This window comes from Protopterus annectens, chromosome 15.part0 (assembly GCF_019279795.1).
Source record: "Protopterus annectens isolate FY-2018-M chromosome 15.part0, PAN1.0, whole genome shotgun sequence".
Lineage (NCBI taxonomy): Eukaryota > Metazoa > Chordata > Ceratodontiformes > Protopteridae > Protopterus > Protopterus annectens.
In genome coordinates, this window is record NC_056749.1 from 500,602,149 (window position 1) to 500,623,431 (window position 21,283).

Sequence of the window (21,283 nt, forward strand, 5' to 3'; positions counted from 1 at the left end):
CCCCAGTAAAAGTTGGTCTGTGTGTGTGTGGGGGGGGGGTGCACCACCACAGTGTGGAGATGTAGTGTGTTTGTGTTTGTTTGTATATGTATTCTGACATCCGTGTTTGAATTTGCTTCCTGTGAAATTGTGTATGTGCATCTCTAGCAAACTGTGTTTGTTTCTTTAAGGATTGCATGGTTGTCTTTGAACATGCCACAATTGCTACATTGTCTCAGGATGTCCATATCTGTCAAACTGGCAATGAAGAGATTTGGAAATTACATATCCATGTTGTTCAGACCTGTGTTTGGATGGACTACTATAGGTCATGGACTGGGTTATACAGAGGTCTCCTTTAGGGGGGGCTCAGGGGTTTGGCACTAAACTAAGTTAGAGTGTGTTAACATTTGATAGTAGTGCTGTTTAATGTGCAGACTATCTGCTCTAAGCTTGTTTCTGTGCGATGTTTTTGTTTTACCCACACTAAGATACAGATTTCAGCTGTAAGGAAAGTTCATAGGTTCATAGATAGGTACCAGGCTATTGGCCCTAGGGCCTATATAAACCTAGACAAAAAGGTACCCTGGCTTTTGCCACTCAAGAATTTATTTTCCTGTGCCCCTGTCAAGCAGAGCCACAGAAGTGATCCCCGGGGTGAATTTCCTATTTCCCATCCAATCATCAAGATTTTTCTTGAAGAGTGCTAATGAGGATCTCTGTTTGACATAGATAGGTAGTCTGTTCCAGAGTATGGGAAGTCTCTGGGACAGAAATCTATCCCTCCAGCATGTTCTGTTTATTGTGGTGACAAGGTTTAGGTCCCTAGAGCTTGTAGCTTGGAGGGATTGTGATTTCTTTAAGTAGAGCATGTCCACCAGCTCTGGGTTTGACATAGCTTTATATGTTAGGCAGAGATTGCCTCTGAGTAGGCGATATGCGATGGAGTAAAGCTGGAGTTCTTTGAGATGGTCGGCCTAGGGCATCTGTCTGAGGCCTGTAATCCTCCTTGTGAGGTATTCCTGTGGCCTTTCCAGTTGTTGTAGATGTCTTGTGAGGTATATACCAAAAGGGGTATCGTACTCTATAATGGGTCTAATGAGTGCTGAGTAGAGGGAAACAATGACCTTTTTTTTTTCTAGATGAGAAAACTTTTGTGATGAGGTGTGCCACGTAGAAGGATTTCCTGACCACTGTGGTGATGTGATTATCAAAGGGGAAACTACTCTCCACCTGTGTCCCAAGGTCTCTTATCACACTTTCGGTGTTAAGTAGACTACCGCCTATGTGGTAGTTCATCAGTACATAGTTTTTACCAAAGGGGATGACAATGCACTTTTTGGCATTGAGCTTGAAGCCATGGCTTTGACACCAGGCATCTGTCTCAGTGAGGCCTTTTTGTAGGATGTCCACATTATTAGGAGTTTCAATTATGGCTCCTAGTTTGCAGTCATCTGTGAAATTAGTTAGCCAAAGACCTTCTCCGTTAGCCTGTACTTCAGAGAAGTAGATACCAAACAGGATAGGACCCAGGACTGAACCCTGTGGTACACTACTTGTCACTGGTCTGAAGTCTGATTTGGAGTCTGCTACTTTCACAGTGTGGGTACTGTCAGTAAGCCAGTTGGCAACCCATCTTGTGACATAGGGATTTATACCTAGTTTAGTGAGTTTATCTATAATTCCAGAGTGGGGGATGGTGTCGAACGCCTTGGCGAGATCTAGATAGACTGTGTGAACCACCTTACCCTCATCTACGGCTTTGGTGACTGCTTCAAAGAAGTCTATCAGTTTAGGAGACATGATTTGCCTTTTACAAACCCAAACTGTGTGGGGTCCAGAGTTTGGAGATCTCCAAAGTCTTTGTTTATGAGTTCCATGATGATATGTTCCATTGCCTTGCAGACCAGGCTCATTAGGCTAATGGGGAGGTGGTTCCCAGGGTCTGTCGTGGCTCCCCCTTTGTGGAGTGGGATAACCGTCGTGGTGCGCCATTCAATGGGCATAAAGCCTGAGGTGAGGCTATGATGGAACATGGTACTTAGGTAGAGTGCCAGTTCATTTTGTAGTTCATGTAGAAGGCAGCATGGGATGCTGTCAGGTCCCATGGATGCTGTGTTTTTGGCTTTGGAGAGTGAGGTTTTTACCTGTGCAGCCATGATTACAGGAACCTTGCATTCTTCCGGTATAGTTAGCACTGACCCTATCTGCCAAGATGTTGGCATTATCAGTTGGTTCTGTATATTTAGTGCCATTGTGCTGTTACACAGAGCAGATCTGAGTATTGCCATTGAGATTCTTGACATAGCTATAGAATGATTTGTGGTTGTCTTTAGAATCAGTGACGATATTGTTTTCGTAACTAGCTTTGGAGGATTTTATGAGGGATCTCAGCTACTTACTGAGGCTGACCAGGGAGTTCCTCCAGTCATGGGATTTTACTCTCTTTTGCAACAGTTTCTTTCTTCTGTTGTAGAGTTTGTTTATGGCAGAAGACCACCAGATTGGATTCCTTTTTTTGGAGGATATCATCTTGGTTCTGTTAGAGATAGCATGATCCATGCACTCGTGTAAGTGCTTATAAAGTGCATTTGTGTAGGATTCAGCAGTCGCACCTCTATTGTCCATCTGCATGGGTGTCGTGAAGTTTGTCCCTTCTGTCCTAAGAAGTGTGAAGTTGGCTTTGGAGAAATTTTTTACGGTTGTTTCCCTAATGCGGGGTGGGGGCGGGATGTGGATGTCTAGGGTGATTAGCTTGTGGTCGGATCTGACCAATGAGGAATTGACCTCTGGTGTGGAATACCGATCACCCATGTTGGTGATGACCAGGTCTAGGATATTGCTGCCCCTGGTGGGGGTGTGGAAAAGTTGATCCAAGGTGTTGGAATTTATGAATTCCAGAAAATGTTGAGCAAAAGAGTTGGTACATGAGTAGTTTTCCCAGTTAATAGTGGGGTAGTTGAAATCATCAATTATTAGGGTGTTGGGTTGTACCCTAATATTTTCCAGTGTATCAAGAAAAGAGGAGTGGGAATCCTGGGGCATGGTAGGGGGGTCTGTAGCAAGCTACAATCTGGATTGCGGTCTTGCCCAGAGTTAGATGAACTTGGATAATCTCGGATGCATTATGCTAAGCAACTAACCTGGAGGTGTGGATATCCTTAATGAATATTGACACACCTCCACCATTAGTGTTTCGGTCCAGATTAAGTTGCCCAAAGGTATGGTATGAATTATAGCCTGGTAATGCAGGGGTGCTCTCTGGAGCTTTGAACCAGGTCTATGTCACTGCACAGATGTCGATGTTCTCCATTTTAAGGAGTTCCTCGAGTGAGTGCATTTGAGGTTTAGACTTCTAGCATCGAGTAGTTTACCCTTAATTTTGCTTGCTTGTACCTGTTACAGTGGTGAATTTGTCATTTGAACCTTGCCTAAAAAAAGGCACTATAGGGGTGGCAAGAGCCTTTGCTAGTATCCAGAATCCCAAGGGCAACAGGTGCAGGCCATCTCTGGCAAAGCATCGTGGTCTGTCGATCATGTCATCCCAGACAGACAGATACTGGATTCCCTTAGAATGACACCAGAAGCTTAGCCAATTGTTGAAGTCAATCATTTTGTTCTTGTACTGTGGTATCATACTGGGTGGTGGCAGGATGCTACTCAGAGCTAGGGTCATACCTGCCTGGGCTACAAAATTGGAGAGCTCCTCCATGTCTCTTTTCATGTAGTCCAGGGAGGTACGTCTCAGGTCATTCACACCAGCATGGACAATGACAGAGTCATATTTGTACTTGTTGTGAAGTGACCTGAGTGCATACGTTATGTGGCGGTCCTGGCACCCGACAGTCAGCTGACAGTAACTTTCTCCTTGTTTAGTCTGGTGAGTGTGCCTGATTATAGAGTCACTTATGAATTGAGTGTTGGGTACGTTATGCCTTATGGGCTGTAGTTGAGTGGCACACTGAGTTTGTGGGCTATGTATCATTTGGGTTGTGTTGGGGGGTGGAGATTGCTTGCATTTCTGCTCTGGAGGTCTTGGTTGTTTGGGCAGATTTGTATTAAGAGCCTCTGCAAATGTAGGCTTGTGCTTTGTGCTTCTATGTGTGTGTTTTGGTGGTGTAGGTTTTGAGGGACTATGTGATGAATGTGGTGTGGTGCAGTTGTTTACCTTCTGCTCTTGACTGTCTAGTCCAGTCTTCAGTGAAGAGAGCTTTGCTTCCAGTTGAGCTATATGTGCATCTCTCACAGATTGTAGTGTTGGATGCTAGGAGGATAGGGTTGTCTGTGCACATGAGGCAGTTGCTGCATTGCCCCAAGATGCCCAGATTCATCAGGTAGACAGGAGAAAACAATGGGAGCTGACCTTTAGACATGCCTGGATAGGTGTTAAGTACTAAAAACTGTTTTTCTCTAGACAAGTGAGGAAAGTTGAGTGCTGTAGTAATTTGTAGCTTATTTAGTGCTTACAGCGAGTTCTGAACAAGTGCTGAGCTCAAAGAAACAGATTTGAATGCTAAAACTAAAAAGCTGTGGACAGTTGCAATGGAAAATTTGAAGAGCAGACTTCATGGCGCCAGGAATAGTGGGAGTGAGGGGGCTCAGGAGCTTACAAACATTCCTGGATACAGCAAATCTGTATCTGGACTAGTCTTGTTACAGGAAAAGAGGAAACAAGCTTAGAATTTGTTTTCAGTAAAGTGGAAATGGAGAAAGCTGGAACAGAAGTTAATTCAAGGTTAAGAATCTGAGTGGGTTGGCCTGCACAAATGTTCTCTATTAGATTGAATGAACTAATGACACTAGACTGGGAGGAGTGTCACAGATCAAATATACAGTATGGGCAGGCAACTGCAAAGTCACCAAGTATAAGAACACCACAACAATAGGCAGGTGGGGTGGGAAACTATTACAGCTACTAGCTGTAGCCACTAAATTAAAGTTTTAAACAGATCAAGAAGCAAGCAGATTCTAGAGAATACTTTAACTGCAAACAGACTAGACTAGAACACAGAAACTTCAAAAAATCAAAAATGCACAGAAAAGCATGGGTAGAGCACTCACAAACAGAAAATACAACTCTCAGTATGAAAAAGCAGTTTACAGTTAAGTAATTTAGTAAACATGCAATTAGAGTAATGAAACAGTATCTAGCAAAGAAAAATACAGTTAAAACAGTACATAAATGCAGTGAGACAGTAAAAAAAGTTTTATAACAGTGCAAAATGTAGTAGATTAACTGTATAGCACAATTATAAGCATTTTAGAAGTGCAATTCAATGAAATAAGTGTAAGAAATAACTTATCCTACTCTTGGAATCTTAAGGAATTTCTGCTTAGTTTCAGTAATGAATTACCATCCACAGCCTGATAAATACAAGGACAACCTTTTCCAGACACAGGGTTTATATACCAGTAAGGATGGAAGAGTTAGAAGATCAAATTACTTCTCAGTCCTATTAGCCCTTGCTATTACCCAATCACCCGTATTATAGAAGGTCAAGAAACCCTGTTACTAAGACGTACCTCCGTGGACTACATGAAAAGCGACATTGAGGGGCTCTCTGATCATGTAGCCCAAGCTGGTATGACCCTGACCTGGAGTAGCATACTACCTTCACCTAGAATGATACCACAATACAAAGACAAAATGATAAATTTCAACAATTGGCTAAGCTTCTGGTGTCATTCTAAGGGGATCCAGTGTCTGTCTGCCTGGGATGACATGATAGACAAGCCTCGCTGTTTTGCCAGAGATGGGTTGCACCTGTCACACCTAGGTTTTTGAATACTGGCCAAGGCTCTTGCCGTCCCCATAGTGCCTTTTTTAGGCAAGGCTCAAAGGACAAACCAACCACCGTAACCAGCACAGGTAACCAAAAACTAAGGGTAATGCTACTCAACGCCAGAAGTCTCAACCTCAAAATGCACACACTCGAGGCTCTCCTCAGCATGGAGAAAATTAATGTTTGTGCAGTGATGGAAACCTGGTTCAAGGCTCAAGAGAGCACCCCAGCACTGCCAGGTTACAATTCATATCATACCTTCCGGCCTCAGTTACCAGATTGCAGTACAAAGGGCGGAGGTGTATCCATATTCATCAAGGATACCCATATCTCCAGGTTAGTAGCACAGCATGATGCCCCAGCGATCATCCATGTGCAACCATCAGCAGGCAAAACCACATTTCAAGTCATAGCCGGTTATAGATCGCCCACCATGCCCCAACATGCTCACTCTGCATTCCTTGAGGCATTGGAAAATATAAAGGTCCTACCCAACACCATAATCTTGGGTGATTTCAACTACCCTGGTATAGACTGGGTGAACTACCAATGTTCCAACTCCTATGCTCAGCGATTCATAGAATTTATAAATTCAAATGCCCTTGAACAACTAGTATGTTCCCCCACTAGAGGGGTCAACATATTGGATTTAATCATCACAAATATGGGCGCCCACTGTACCACACCCATTATCACTCCCTCCTTGGTCAGATCCGACCACAAACTGATAACCCTGGACATCCTCACCCCTCCACCTCCCCCAGTCAAAAAAAACATAGTCAAAAACCTTTCCAAAGCAAACTTCAAACTACTGCATCCGAAGTGGAAAGCTTCACTAGTCCCTTGCAGAAGGATAATGATATTCAGGATGCGGAATCCTACACCAAGGCTCTCTATATGCATCTTCAGGATTGCATGGACCGTGCTATCCCAAATAAAACCAAAACTCCTTCCTCAAGTAAGAAGAAACCAGTCTGGTGGACCCCGGCCATAAGCAAACTTTACAATAAAAGGAGGAGACATACAAAAAAAGGCCAAATCTCAAGTAGAAAAATCATCCCTGATCAGCATTAGTAAGAAATTGAGGGCCCTCATCAAGTCAACTAAAACTAATTTTGAAAAGAAAGTTGCCACGGATAACCATAAGGCCTTCTATGGCTACATCAAAAACCTAAATGGCAACGCTCAGGTCTGTTCTGAGCTAGTACAAAATGGAACAAAATACACTGACCCTTCTGACATTGCCAACATCTTGGCTGACAGATTCAGTGCAAATCCCCCCCCCCCCCCACCACCACCTACAGGGCCTATTACCATTCCAGGGGATTGTGCAAGTCCAATTATTTCTGATACATTGGTTAACAAGGCTCTATCTAAAGCTAAAATCACTGCCTCCATGGGACCAGATGGTGTCCCAGGCTGTGTCATACGCGAGCTCCAAAAGGAATTAACCCTGCATTTTAATACCCTGTTCAGTCTTAGCCTCTCCACAGGATATGTGCCCAGAGAATGGCGCACAGCAACGGTGATTCTGCTACACAAGGGTGGGGCCACAACTGACCCTGGGAACTACCGACCAATAAGCCTGACCAGTCTGATCTGTAAGGTATAGACATTTATGATAGTAATACTAAATGAAATTAATTGCAACAAAAAACATTGAACATTGTGTTAAATTAAATTTTAAATGTAGCTAACAATGTTGTTTGTATAGCAAAAAACATTTAATGTTTATTACCTCATATACCTATACCTTTGTGATTACATCTAGCTAGGATACATATTTCAGTTAATATCTAAAGAATTAAATATCCTAATATTCATTTGTAGAATGTTGTCATATGGTTGGATTCATCACCTGTAATTTATATTAAAAAGCATTTGAATGAAGGCACTATGCAGTTTATACACAATGGACCAGTTTTACAAAAATATATATATGTTTTTTCATATATGTTTACAGTTTTTTTCATATGTACTTAGTCAAAATTTTATATTTATGTTTGCAAATATTTAATATTTAAGGACTATTTTGTGACATCATATCCTGTTTTATAGGATTTAAATGACTTGTGCAGGGGAGGGCACATGTTTCTGAAGAAGTTCACATTTTAAATAAAGTGAAAGAAAGCGCTAATCGCATTTGCCTGATTTGTACCATTACTGGATTAAGCTGTGTTTTCAGTTTGTTCTTGAGTTTGCGGCTAGTCCGTTTTTAACGTTGTTTCTTGACCTAACCAAGAGAATTACTGGCCTCAAACAGTTGCCCTATGCAGCACGATTGAAAAAGCTAAGACTGTTCTCTGTTGCATACCGTTTTCTCAGAGGCGATCTCTGTCTAACATACAGAGCCATGTCCAACCCAGAATTGTTGAACATGCTCCATCTTAGCAAAACCAAATCTACTCGAGCTACACGCTCTAGGGATATAAACCTCAACACAACATTGAATAGAACATGCTGGAGGGATAGATTCCCTTTGCAGAGACTTCCCTTACTATGGAACAGGGTCCCGATTTACATAAGACAGAGCCCCTCACTGTCACTCTTCAAGAGGAACCTTGATGAGTGGATGGGTAACAGAAAGTCCACACCGGGGATCACACCAACAGCACTACTAGATAGGGGCCAAGGGTACTAGCTGCTAGTACAAGGGTCTACGGAACTACTAAAGGGGTGGTGAATACCGTACAATGTGGCTGGGCTAATATATGCCTTCGGGCAGATAGCTCAGTACCAACCTATGAACCTAATAATAATGAAGACAGACTATCAGCAGAAAATGGCTGCCAGAAACACAGGAAACTCAACAAACAAAACTACCAGGCCTGAACAACAGCAGGCCTTTATCATGATTATGCCACCTGAGCAGAACACAGAAACCTTACTTTAAATGCATAGAAAGAGCACTCACAAAGAGAAAATACAAGTCTCAGTATGAAAAAGCAGTTTACAATTTAGTAATTAAATAAAATGCAGTTATAGTAATGCACACTATTACAGCTACTAGATATAGATATACAGCTGATATATATATATATATATATATATATATATATATATATATATATATATTTTTTTTTTTACTTTCTGGTCATTTATGTCTACATAGGGCACTGCTACCCTCTTGATGGAATAACACCAAGAGAGATTGCTTGCAAGTGTAATGCTACAGTAAAACAAATTAAACAAACTACTTTGACAAGGTGGTTTCAAGCACTGGAGACATTTAGAATATTTTAAAGGCAGAATAAACAAATAAAGCAAAAGTAAAACAATAGCACTCTAAACAATTAACTGAAGTGTAAAACAGTAAAATAAATTTATCTGCCAAGGATGGAGTAGGATTAACTTAGGACCTCCTCAGAGTGTGGCAAGGGTGCCAAGCAGATGAGACCTCTGGAAAAATTAGCAAGAGACAATTTGTAGTAAGGAAGGTTTACTCAAGTGCAATAGGGGTTTGTTGGCTGGGCTCTTAGTATTATGGATTTATGGAAAACAATGGGTGGGAATTAGCATTATGGGTTTTTGGAAAATATTTTAGTAGATATGTCTTGTATAATATATAAGTATATTGCATTCACTATATATACAGTCACAAGATATAGTCTTTTATATAAGCTGCTAACATAGCAATACACCTTTAACAAGGGATGACTGTGATAGAGTTTTAATTATTCTAATTGCTTTAATTATTCAATTAACTATGAGTATATAAGAACACATTTTTTTAGATGTATTTTAAGTCTGAAGAAGCGTTGTTAAAACGTGAAAGCGCTTATTCCTTCCTACAGCTGTTCGTTTGATGTTTTTAATTCTCTATTAAAGCCTGAAGAATCATCGTGGTGTGCCTCTTTTGTGTTTTTGGATACAAATAGGACTTTTCTTAAGAGACACCATCCAGTACTGGTTTGTCTTTGTTGCATTACTGTTGTGTTCTTTCTGGTACTGGAACACGGTTCTTAAATCATTTTTTATTATGGAATCTGGAACTGGTGATGATATTTTAAATGAACTTTTCACTATGAATAATAATCCGTTGCTAAAATTATCCCTTAAAGATTTAGCAACAGATGGAAGTAAAACTGCTAACATAGCATCAAACATGGAAATACTGCAATTAACGAGAAGAATAGAAAATAACTTTCACAAATTAAAAAACATACAATGGCAGAGGCAGCATATGGAGGCGTGCCTCAGCTTCAAGATAGTCCCAAGGGGACTAAGAATTCTTAAGATGCCGACTTTTGGCACAACATACCCTGACTTGTTAGGGAAATGGCAAAAACTTAACCTGGAAACCAGCTATGGGTATATCAGGTTATTAATAGAACAATATCAACTGATAGAGAAGAATCTAATGGAAGATATTAGTGAGATGGAAAAGAAGTTAAGAATCCTTCTCGACCCAGATGGGATAGAAAATTTCCTTAAAGATCTGACTACCTCTGTGAAAATGCTTGATAATAAATTAAAATCTGATAAGAAGAAAAAACTGGAGAGAGACTACAACGATTTCAGGAGAGGCCAGATATTCTCTTGGCCGAGAGAGAACATTTGGAAGAACAATAATGTTACATTCAAAGGAGCCACGGGCAGTGATTTAATCACCAATGAAAAACCGGCGAAAAGAAAGGAAGTCATGAATATTCATGAGAATGGAGAGAGAGACACACCTATTATGCTGACGTCATCTGGAAACGTTACCAACTGTTCTACTAGTTTGAATGCCATTCCTAAACCGAGAGTGGTTACTACTTACGCTACAGTAAATACTGGGAAGAATATAATTAATGAGATTGACACTAATCCATTTTTGCATGATAAAACAACGGAATTGTCAACAGCGGAGATAGAAGCGAATGCTGATGTCCGCCCGAAAATAAGAGATACAAGAGGTACGAACAAAACAACTAATAACGGCTGCATCTCATATGAAGAGGACAGCCTGATAGAGAATGAGGACAATCACTCTTTTCCCTTCCCCATACGGGCTGCAGGGAAACAAGCATGGTCACCATACAACAGAGTGCAGGGAAACAAGCATGGTCACCATACAACAGAGTGCAGGGAAACAAGCATGGTCACCATACAACAGAGTGCAGGGAAACAAGCATGGTCACCATACAACAGAGTGCAGGGAAACAAGCATGGTCACCATACAACAGAGTGCAGGGAAACAAGCATGGTCACCATACAACAGAGTGCAGGGAAACAAGCATGGTCACCATACAACAGAGTGAAGAAAAGGAAGAACTCAGAAGAGAGGCTCGAATTCCAGAAGAAGATTCTGCGTCCCATACAGAAAGACTAACTGTGAATATTTACAGGTATGAATTAAATGAAAATGAACTTTCCTTACTTGATAAGGGTTTATCTTTCATACCTGCTGCTAGTGCTGACATTGCTGATGTTATTATAGATGTTAAAATGTTTGTCAGGAATTTAGGTTTGAAACTACTATTCACAGGTAATGATAATGCGAAAGATGCAAATGTATTTAAAAAAACATCAACGTTTATACTACAGTTATGCCCTGCACTTGAGGCTTTTGAGAAAGCTTGTGAAAGGGATTTAATAGCCAGTGATATGACTAATGTTAAACCTGAGTTTTATAATTTGAATCATGCTGAACGTGAAGCATTAAAAAGCCTACAAAATAACACCAATATTGTCATTAGGCAAGCTGATAAAGGGGGTTCAGTAGTAGTATTAGACAGGACATTGTATCATATGAAAATGAAAGATTTATTGAAAGAAACAGACACATATCATTGTTTGAATGCTGTGACTTTAGATAAAGTGATTAAAAGTGTTCCTGAGATGTTATATGATTTCTTGTTATGTAATATAATAGATGAAAATCTATACAAGTATTTTTTGGTTGATAAGCCAGTCATTCCAACCTTCAGAGGTCTACCAAAGATACACAAAAATTTATATGACCCCCCAATGAGACCTATTGTATCGGGTAAAGGCTGGGCCACTGAGCCTATGACTATTTACCTAGAGAAACAATTCAAACCAATAGTGAATAACAATGAGTCCATAATTAGAGACACAGAGGAGTTTTTATACAGCTATGCTGAGTACTTACATTCACATAGTGACTATACCAGTGATTTACTGGTTACATTAGATGTTGTTTCCCTTTTTACATCTATACCAAATCAAGTAGGGATAGAATATGTGAGATTGCTACTACTTGAGAAAAACATTCCTAATAACCAGGTCATACAATGGATGCTTATTCTAGAATTGGTACTTGAGAATAATGTTTTTTTATATGATAACAATTATTATTTACAGAAAAAGGGTGTAGCGATGGGCACACCATGTGCTAATTCATATGCAAACCTTGTGATGGCATACTGGGAAGGAACTTATGTTTTAGGAAATGCACTCTTTGGAGAGAATATTAAGCTGTATAAATGTTTTGTGGATGATGTATTTCTCCTGTGGGGTGGTACACCCGAAGAGTTGGATCAGTTTTTAGTTTATATAAATGGAACAACTGATTTTCTGAGATTTGAATGTTCTAAATCATTTGATAGGATAGAATTTTTAGATGTTCTCATTAGTAAAGATAAGAACACTGTTAATACGGATTTGTTTAGAAAACCTTGTCGAAAGAATAATCTATTACACTACAACAGTATGCATCCTAGACACCTCTATCCTAACATAGTCAGAGGTCAGACATTAAGGGTCTCTAGGCTAGTAACAGATGCTATAAGACATCATGAACAATGTGAGACACTAAGAGATGAATTTTTAAATAGAGGATACAATAAACAAGTATTGAACAAAATATTTCAGGATAATTCGTTGGAAAGAGAGGATAGGGGTAGACCATTCCTACATAGGACTGGCAAAGATGGCAATAGTATAAAAAGATTTAAGACAGGAACAGTTAAGAATAGAATAGTGATACCTTTTACAAACAGGAATAATACTATTAGAAATATTTTAACTAATAATTGGGGAATGTTATTGGTAGACGATAGGCTAAAAGATATTATAGGTGATAGGCCTGATATTACATATAAGAACATGAAATCCCTCAAGAGGTTACTCTGCTATGAAAATAATATAAAGGTAGCTCCCTTAACACAAAGGAAGGGTACGTTTCCATGCAGACATTGTAATCAATGTAGCTATATAACAAAAGAAAATAGTTTTACACATCCTGTTAATGGTAATAATTTCAAGTTTGATAGATATGCTGATTGTAGATCCAGGGACTTGATATATTTGGCAAAATGTTCATTATGTAAATTATTCTATATAGGAAAAACTAATAGAACATTACGGGAAAGAATTAGGGAGCATATATATGCCATAAATAGAGAGGATGATAGGAATGCTTTAGCCAGACATGTATTGAGTCTAGGATCTAAACACAAATTCACGTTTCAAGTACTAGAGCTAGTCAATAAAACAGATAGACTTGGTGATATAAAGAACTTCACTGAAGAAAAGGAAAACAAATGGATATTAAGGCTACAAGCACATAGAGGCCATGGCCTCAATGATAAAATATCACTCAAACCTTTTCTAAAAGGGAGACCTTATAGTCATTAATATCCATACATGCACAGTAAACAAGTTAATATAACTTGTATACACTATCTCTGTACATGCATACTTAGCCAAACATTCACTGTAAGTATGTACGAACATACACATTTTTTATATATATATATATTTTTCACACACACACATATATATATATATATATATATATATATATGTATGTTCAATAATTTTGTTATTATTATCTTCATACACTATTCTAGTTATTAATTTAGCTATGCCACATATGATAGTGTTAAACATGTGACACCATTTTATAGCTTGTTCTTAGAAGTTGTAGGTTACTTTATATTAGTACTGCCAATTATTATCATTTTAAATTGTTCTATTCTTAATTTTAGTAGATATGTCTTGTATAATATATAAGTATATTGCATTTACTATATATACAGTCACAAGATATAGTCTTTTATATAAGCTACTAACATAGCAATACACCTTTAACAAGGGATGACTGTGATAGAGTTTTAATTATTCTAATTGCTTTAATTATTCAGTTAACTATGAGTATATAAGAACACATTTTTTTAGATGTATTTTAAGTCTGAAGAAGCGTTGTTAAAACGTGAAAGCGCTTACTCCTTCCTACAGCTGTTCGTTTGATGTTTTTAATTCTCTATTAAAGCCTGAAGAATCATCGTGGTGTGCCTCTTTTGTGTTTTTGGATACAAATAGGACTTTTCTTAAGAGACACCATCCAGTACTGGTTTGTCTTTGTTGCAACAGCAGGCCTTTATCAAGATTATGCCACCTGAGCAGAACACAGAAACCTTACTTTAAATGCATAGAAAGAGCACTCACAAAGAGAAAATACAAGTCTCAGTATGAAAAAGCAGTTTACAATTTAGTAATTAAATAAAATGCAGTTATAGTAATGCACACTATTACAGCTACTAGATATAGATATACAGCTGATATATATATATATATATATATATATATATATATATATATATATATATATATATATTTTTTTTTTTTACTTTCTGGTCATTTATGTCTACATAGGGCACTGCTACCCCCTTGATGGAATAACACCAAGAGAGATTGCTTGCAAGTGTAATGCTACAGCAAAACAAATTAAACAAACTACTTTGACAAGGTGGTTTCAAGCACTGGAGACATTTAGAATATTTTAAAGGCAGAATAAACAAATAAAGCAAAAGTAAAACAATAGCACTCTAAACAATTAACTGAAGTGTAAAACAGTAAAATAAATGTATCTACCAAGGATGGAGTAGGATTAAATCAGGACCTCCTCAGAGTGTGGCAAGGGTGCCAAGCAGATGAGACCTCTGGAAAAATTAGCAAGAGACAATTTGTAGTAAGGAAGGTTTACTCAAGTGCAATAGGGGTTTGTTGGCTGGGCTCTTAGTATTATGGATTTATGGAAAACAATGGGTGGGAATTAGCATTATGGGTTTTTGGAAAATAATGGTTAGAAAAGTACTTAAATAGGTTACACACCAGACAATAGCAATGAAAGATGGGAGGGAGCGGCTTTCGAAGTCAGGTTACCATATGATGTGGAAGTCAGAGATACAGCCTTTTAAAACCATAACAAGTGAAGGGTGGAAAGTTTGGGGAAAACTTTCAAACTGCAGCTCAAGTCCTGTGGTTAGAATTTCAGAAACTTTTAGCTTAATGTCTTGGAGGGGAAAACTCAAAGAACAGGAGAAAAACAGTAGCAAGGTAAGCAGAAAGGCATTGGAATTCAACCTTAGAAGTACAAAATGTACCTCCACACAAGTCACTATAAGTGAAACTTAAAATATTTTAGCAGAATTTAAATAAAAGTTTTTTGTTTTTATTTCTCTTTTGAGCTATTGACAAAAAGCTTGTGTCTCACACCTCTCAGTGTCTTGAACAAAAGACAAGCTTGTGACAATATCCCCGGATTCAGCTTAAATAACATGAAGGATGATTTAACTGCCACCCCCCAACACTGTTCACCCTCATCCTCTGTAAGGATTTTTTTCACATGTGAATGGTGAATAGCTACAGTCATTCCCTTGCATAAGGGAAGACCTTTAACATACCCATGTGATAACAGACCCATAAGTCTGACCACTCTCATATGCAAATCTCTGGAAAGACTTATTACCATGGAACTAATCAATAAGGACATAGGGAACTTCCATCCTCTAAATCCATCTCATTTTAGACACATCAAGGGCAGGTCATGCATAATGAATCTGGTGGACCTCTTTGAAAAGGTCATGAAAGGAATGGATGAAGGTAAAACAGTACAAACTGCATACCTTGTCCTGACTTAGACTTTTGACACAGTCTCCCACTCAGGCTTAGTAGAAAAAGTTTGCAAGTTGGGAATAAATCCCTACTCCACTCACTGGATTGTCAACTGGCTCACAGGTATGATGTGGGAGATCAAAATAGGGAATGCTATCTGCATAAACAGACCAGTCCATAGGAGTTTGGTGCTGACCCCACCCCTGCTTGGCATATTTTTCTCTAAAGTAAAAGCCAGTGCCAAAGAACTCTGGCTGACTATGTTTTCAGATGACTGCAAGACAGGAATGTTTATTGAATCCCCAAATGACTTAGCCATCCTGAAAGAAGGTTTGTCCCAAACAAATATATGATACCAGAATTACGGACTGAAGCTAAATGCCAAAAAATGCTTTATGTTACCCTTTGGGAAGTTGTGGATCCCAGGGAATTATTACATTGAATATATATCCCTGAGACCTGACCATGTTGTTCAGGATTTAGGAACTTATGTGGGCAGTGACCTAACTTTCAACTAACATATCCACTGTTGTATAAAGTCCTTTTATATTGCACAGTTTATAAACAAAGGGATTATAAATAGATTCAGAGAGATGTCATTGCTCCCCCTTAACTCCTCTCTCATTAGACCAGTCATTGAGTATATTGCCTCCTTTGGCTTGTACCTGTTTAGAAATTTGCAACAAATGGAACACCCACAGAGATATCATACTCAAAGAGATAAACACATTGTCCTACGTGGACCAAGAGTGTTGCTTCAAAGTCTTGTTACTATACTCAGTATCCTACACACTTCTAAGACATGACCCGTGTCTGGCATACAAGGCACCCTCCAGCCCACTACTGATGGAACAAATGCACAAAAGCAAGTAAATTGGCATCAGAAATACTCAGTCCATGGATCTAAGCCTCTTCTGCAACATCAAGAGAATGATTTGGAGTGACAGGTATATGTAACAGGATACCACTGCTCTGGAATAGGGTCCTCGTGCTCATAAAACAAAGCTCATCCCTGTCCATTTTCAAATGCAACTATGATCTATGGATGGATAATAGAAAATTTACTCAGGACAGCCCCCTGTACTATTAATGGATAGATGCAGCTACAAAATGCTTTATCCTCTGCATTGCTCACCTCAAATTAACTATAGTATGACCCCAGTTTTTGTCATTAGGGGTAATATATAATCATCAGCCATGGGATGGGTAAGGCCACTCTAAAAGAAAATGGATAGTTCAATTCAAGTGCCAAAATGGAAATTGTCTAGGCTTAAAATGGCCCCAAAGGGCTGGTAGCCTGGTAATTACATATGAACCTATGTAAGAATTTTTAGTGATGTGTGTATCAGTGCTGTAATACTGCAGTTCCTAATAAAAATAAAATTGTGTATTTCCTTCTCATATTAAATCACAGTAAGACTATAGTGCAGTATTCCAACTGATTGTGCAGTATACACCTGTATTTAAATGACATACATGAGATATACGACTTAAAAGTCATGTGCAATGCAAGAAAAGAAACTTTCATTTTTTTACATTAAAAGTGCATGCTAGCATTCTTATGTGTAAAAATAAAAGTTTGTTTCATGGCATTTTTTAAAAAAATATATGTTTAAAAAAGCTTCCAAATACAGAATTTATTTTGCTTTAGCCTTATTTACGGTGTTATGCTGGCAGGAGGCAAGTGTATCACTTTGCGGTCCATCTCTAATTATGCTGGATTAACAAGAGTAAATTCTTGTGACGCAATTATGTAATTTTCAACCTGTTAAATTAGCAATTTTGCAGAAAACTCACTCCAGGCTCCATTCTTTACAGCAGTATCTTCTGACATTTCCACACACCACACAGCCCCTAACTTCTTCCAGTCTACTACATCTAAACTAAATATTCACTCACTCGTTGCATAGACAATGCCTCACCTTTGCATTGTTTCACTATACACTTGAAAACTTGAAGACCCCTTGAGCATATTAAAGACATATTAATATATTTTCCATTCTTGTTACCTCACTACTAAATATTCTTTCATCTCTGAAAAAATATGCAATACCAACATTTATAGTGGTAGTATAAGCACCATTGATTTATTAACTGTTGCCATGATCATTATATGCCTTTAACAATAATTATTCAGAGATATATATATGCATCTGTACTTTCTTTTATGCAGTCTGTTAAGGAACATTTCATTATTTATTCATTTGATATTTATATATCCCCAGAACTTATAAATTATTGTATATCTGACATGATTAATAACCCTGAAAATGAGTGCAGAGATACAAATCTATAAAATTCTGTTTGTGTGTGTGTGTGTATGTATGTATGTGTGTGTCTGCTTGTCAAATTATAATTTGATAACTGAAACAATAAGATTTACATTATTAATCACACCCCATAAACTAAACATCCTGTTAAGCAGCCCATACAGCTCAACACTACTGATCTCAAAAGCAAACCTAACAGGTTTTCCGTTATCATTAACTTACATCAACTGCTCATACTAAAGTCACATCTGCTGCAAACGTTGAACACAACTTGTCCCAGCTATGTGGCTAATAGTGTGTTTCCATAATTCTTAATATATTTCATCATGTTGCTTTATGCACATATTTCAAAATGGTGTAGGCTGTTTTTTCATCTTGAACATGCAACAAGGCTTTTCTGCAAATTCAACACTTAATGAAAACAATCACAATGAATCCTCAATGGCTATGTCCTACAGAATGTCAGCTACTGATCATGAGTCTTTTTTTTTTTTTTGCCTTATTGTATTTAAATTACAATTTAACAAATCTACTGTATATGAAATATACATTGCATAAACCATTTTAACAATGATTTTTAAGTCAAGCTCAAGTTAACATAAAATAAAAAATAGGATGTGCACCTTAAAGAAGAAAAACGTAAAAAATGCATTTATGAATTTTTAGAGAATGTTTAAAAATCAATGAAAAAACAAAACAAAATTGCTTCAATTAATTTACAGAGAATAACAACATAGGTTCATAGGCTCATAGGTTCATACTAGGCTATCTGCCCTAGGGCATTTATAAGCCTAGCCAGAGTGTGTATGGCTTTCGCCACCCATTTTAAATTAATTTTGCTATGCCCTTTTTCGAGGTTAGTATACCGTGCCTCTGTCTAACAGTGACACAGAAGTGATACCCGGGGTAAACCTACGATCTCCCATCCACTCATCAAGATTCCTCTTGAAGAGAGTCAATGAGGGACTCTGCCTAACCTGGACTGGGATTTTATTCCAGAGTGAAGGGAGCCTCTGGGTTATGAATCTGTCCCTCCAGCATGTCCTATTTATTTCAGTGCTGAGGTTTAAGTCCCTCGAGCGCGTAGCTCGATGGGATTTGGATTTTCTGAGGTGCAGCATGTCCATTAATTCCGGGTTGGGCATGGCTTTATACGTCAGGCACAGATCGCCTCTGAGCAGGCGGTATGCCACTGAGTAGAGCTGGAGTTTCTTTAACCGGGCAGCATACGGCATCTGTTTGAGCCCCTTGATCCTCTTGGTGAGGTACTTTTGGGGTCTTTCCAGTTGCTGCAGGTGTCTGGTAAGGTACATCCCAAAAAGGGCATTGTACTCAATTATGGGCCTGATAAAGGATGAGTAAAGAGGCACGATGACCTCCCCTGATCTAGATGTGAATCCCTTCATGATTAGGTGGGCTATATAAAATGTTTTTCTAACCACTTTGGCCACGTGGTTTTCAAATGAGAGATTGCTATCAACTTGGGTCCCCAGGTCCCTAATTACTTCTTCTGTACTTAATGGATTAACACCTATGTGGTAATTTGTGGGCACTTTGTTTTTGCCAAAGGGGATGACTATACACTTTTTGGCGTTTAGCTTGAGGCCATGGCTCTGGCACCAGTTGTCTGTTTCTATGAGGCCCTTTTGGAGGATGCTTGTGTCAGCTGGAGAGTCTATTATGGCGCCCAGTTTGCAGTCATCTGCGAACTTGGTCAGCCACAGTCCTTCCATGTTGGCCTGTACCTCCGAGAAATATATACCGAACAAGAGAGGTCCCAAGACTGAGCCTTGTGGGACGCCACTTGTAACTGGTTTGGAGTCTGACATGGCTCCAGCTATTCTAACCATGTGGGTTCTGTCCTTGAGCCAGTTTGCAACCCATCTAGTGACATAGGGGTTTATATTTAAGCTGGTGAGCTTATTTATAATGCCCAAGTGGGGTATTGTATCGAAGGCTTTTGCGAGGTCCAGGTAGGCTGTGTGGACCACCTTCCCCTTGTCAATGGCCTTGGTGATTGTTTCAAAGAAATCGACCAGGTTTAAGAGGCAGGATCTGCCCTTAACAAAGCCGAACTGGGTAGGATCAAGTGTCTGTAGGTCCCCAATATCTTTATTTATAAGGTCCATGATGATCCTTTCCATAGCTTTGCAGACCAAGCTAGTGAGACTTATGGGGCGATAGTTTCCAGGATCTGTTGAGGCACCACCTTTGTGGAGAGGGACCACTGTTGCTGTACGCCACTCTTTGGGTACATATCCTGTAGTAAGGCTGAGATTGAACTCTTCTTGGAGTTCATGTAGGACGCAGCCCGGGACACCGTCTGGTCCCATTGATGCTGTGTTTCTTGCTTTGGAGAGGGCAGCTCTTACCTGAGCATCTGAGATGTCAGGGGGCAGCACTCTGCTGGGATAGATATTAGCCCTTTTGGTGGGGTGGGGGGGGAGAAGTTTGCGCTGAAGCTGTCAGCTAGGATGTTGGCAATGTCTGTGGGTTCGGTGTATTTTTTGTCATTTTGGACTAATTCTGAGCATATCTGGGAATTCCCACCCAGGTTCCTAACATAACTAAAGAAAGCCTTGTGATTATCCTTAGTGTCCTGTGCAATTTTTCTCTCGAAGCTGGCCTTAGACGATTTTATAAGTTCCCATAGTTTTTTGCTAATACTGATCAGAGATGCCTTCCCTTTTTGGGATTTTGCTCTGTCATGCAGTAGCTTCCTCCTTCTATTGTATAGTTTGTTTATGGCTGTGGTCCACCAGACAGGATGTCTGCCTTTGGAGGATTGGGTCTTGGTTTTATTTGGGATTGCATGATCCATGCATTCCTGAAGGTGTTCATAGAATGCGTTTATAAAGGATTTTGTGGTCTGGGCCGTATTATCCACAGGCCCGGGGGCTTTGAAGGATTCCACCTCGGTTTTGAGGAGTGTGAAATTTGCTTTAGAGAAGTTTTTCACTGTGGTTTTCTGGGCATGGGGTGGGGTCAGGATGTGAATATCCAGTGAGATTAGTTTATGGTCTGATCTTACCAGTGAGGGACACACTTCTGGTCTGGAGCATAAAGTCCCCATGTTGGTGATGATCAGGTCCAGTATGTTTTCCCCTCTTGTGGGAGTGGTAACAAGTTGTTCCATAGCATTTGAGTTTATAAATTCTAGGAACCTTTGGGCTAGGGTGTTGGCGCTAGAGTAATGCTTCCAGTCTATGGTTGGGTAGTTGAAGTCACCCAATATAATGGTGTTTGGAGAGACCTTCATATTTTCCAGTGTTCTCAGGAAGGCCGAGTGGGGTTCCTGGGTTTGGGAGGGTGGTCTGTAGCAGGCTATAAACTAGAAGGCAGTTTTACCCACTGTTAGTTGCACATGGATAGTCTCTGATGCTTCGTGCTGTGCCACCAACCTGG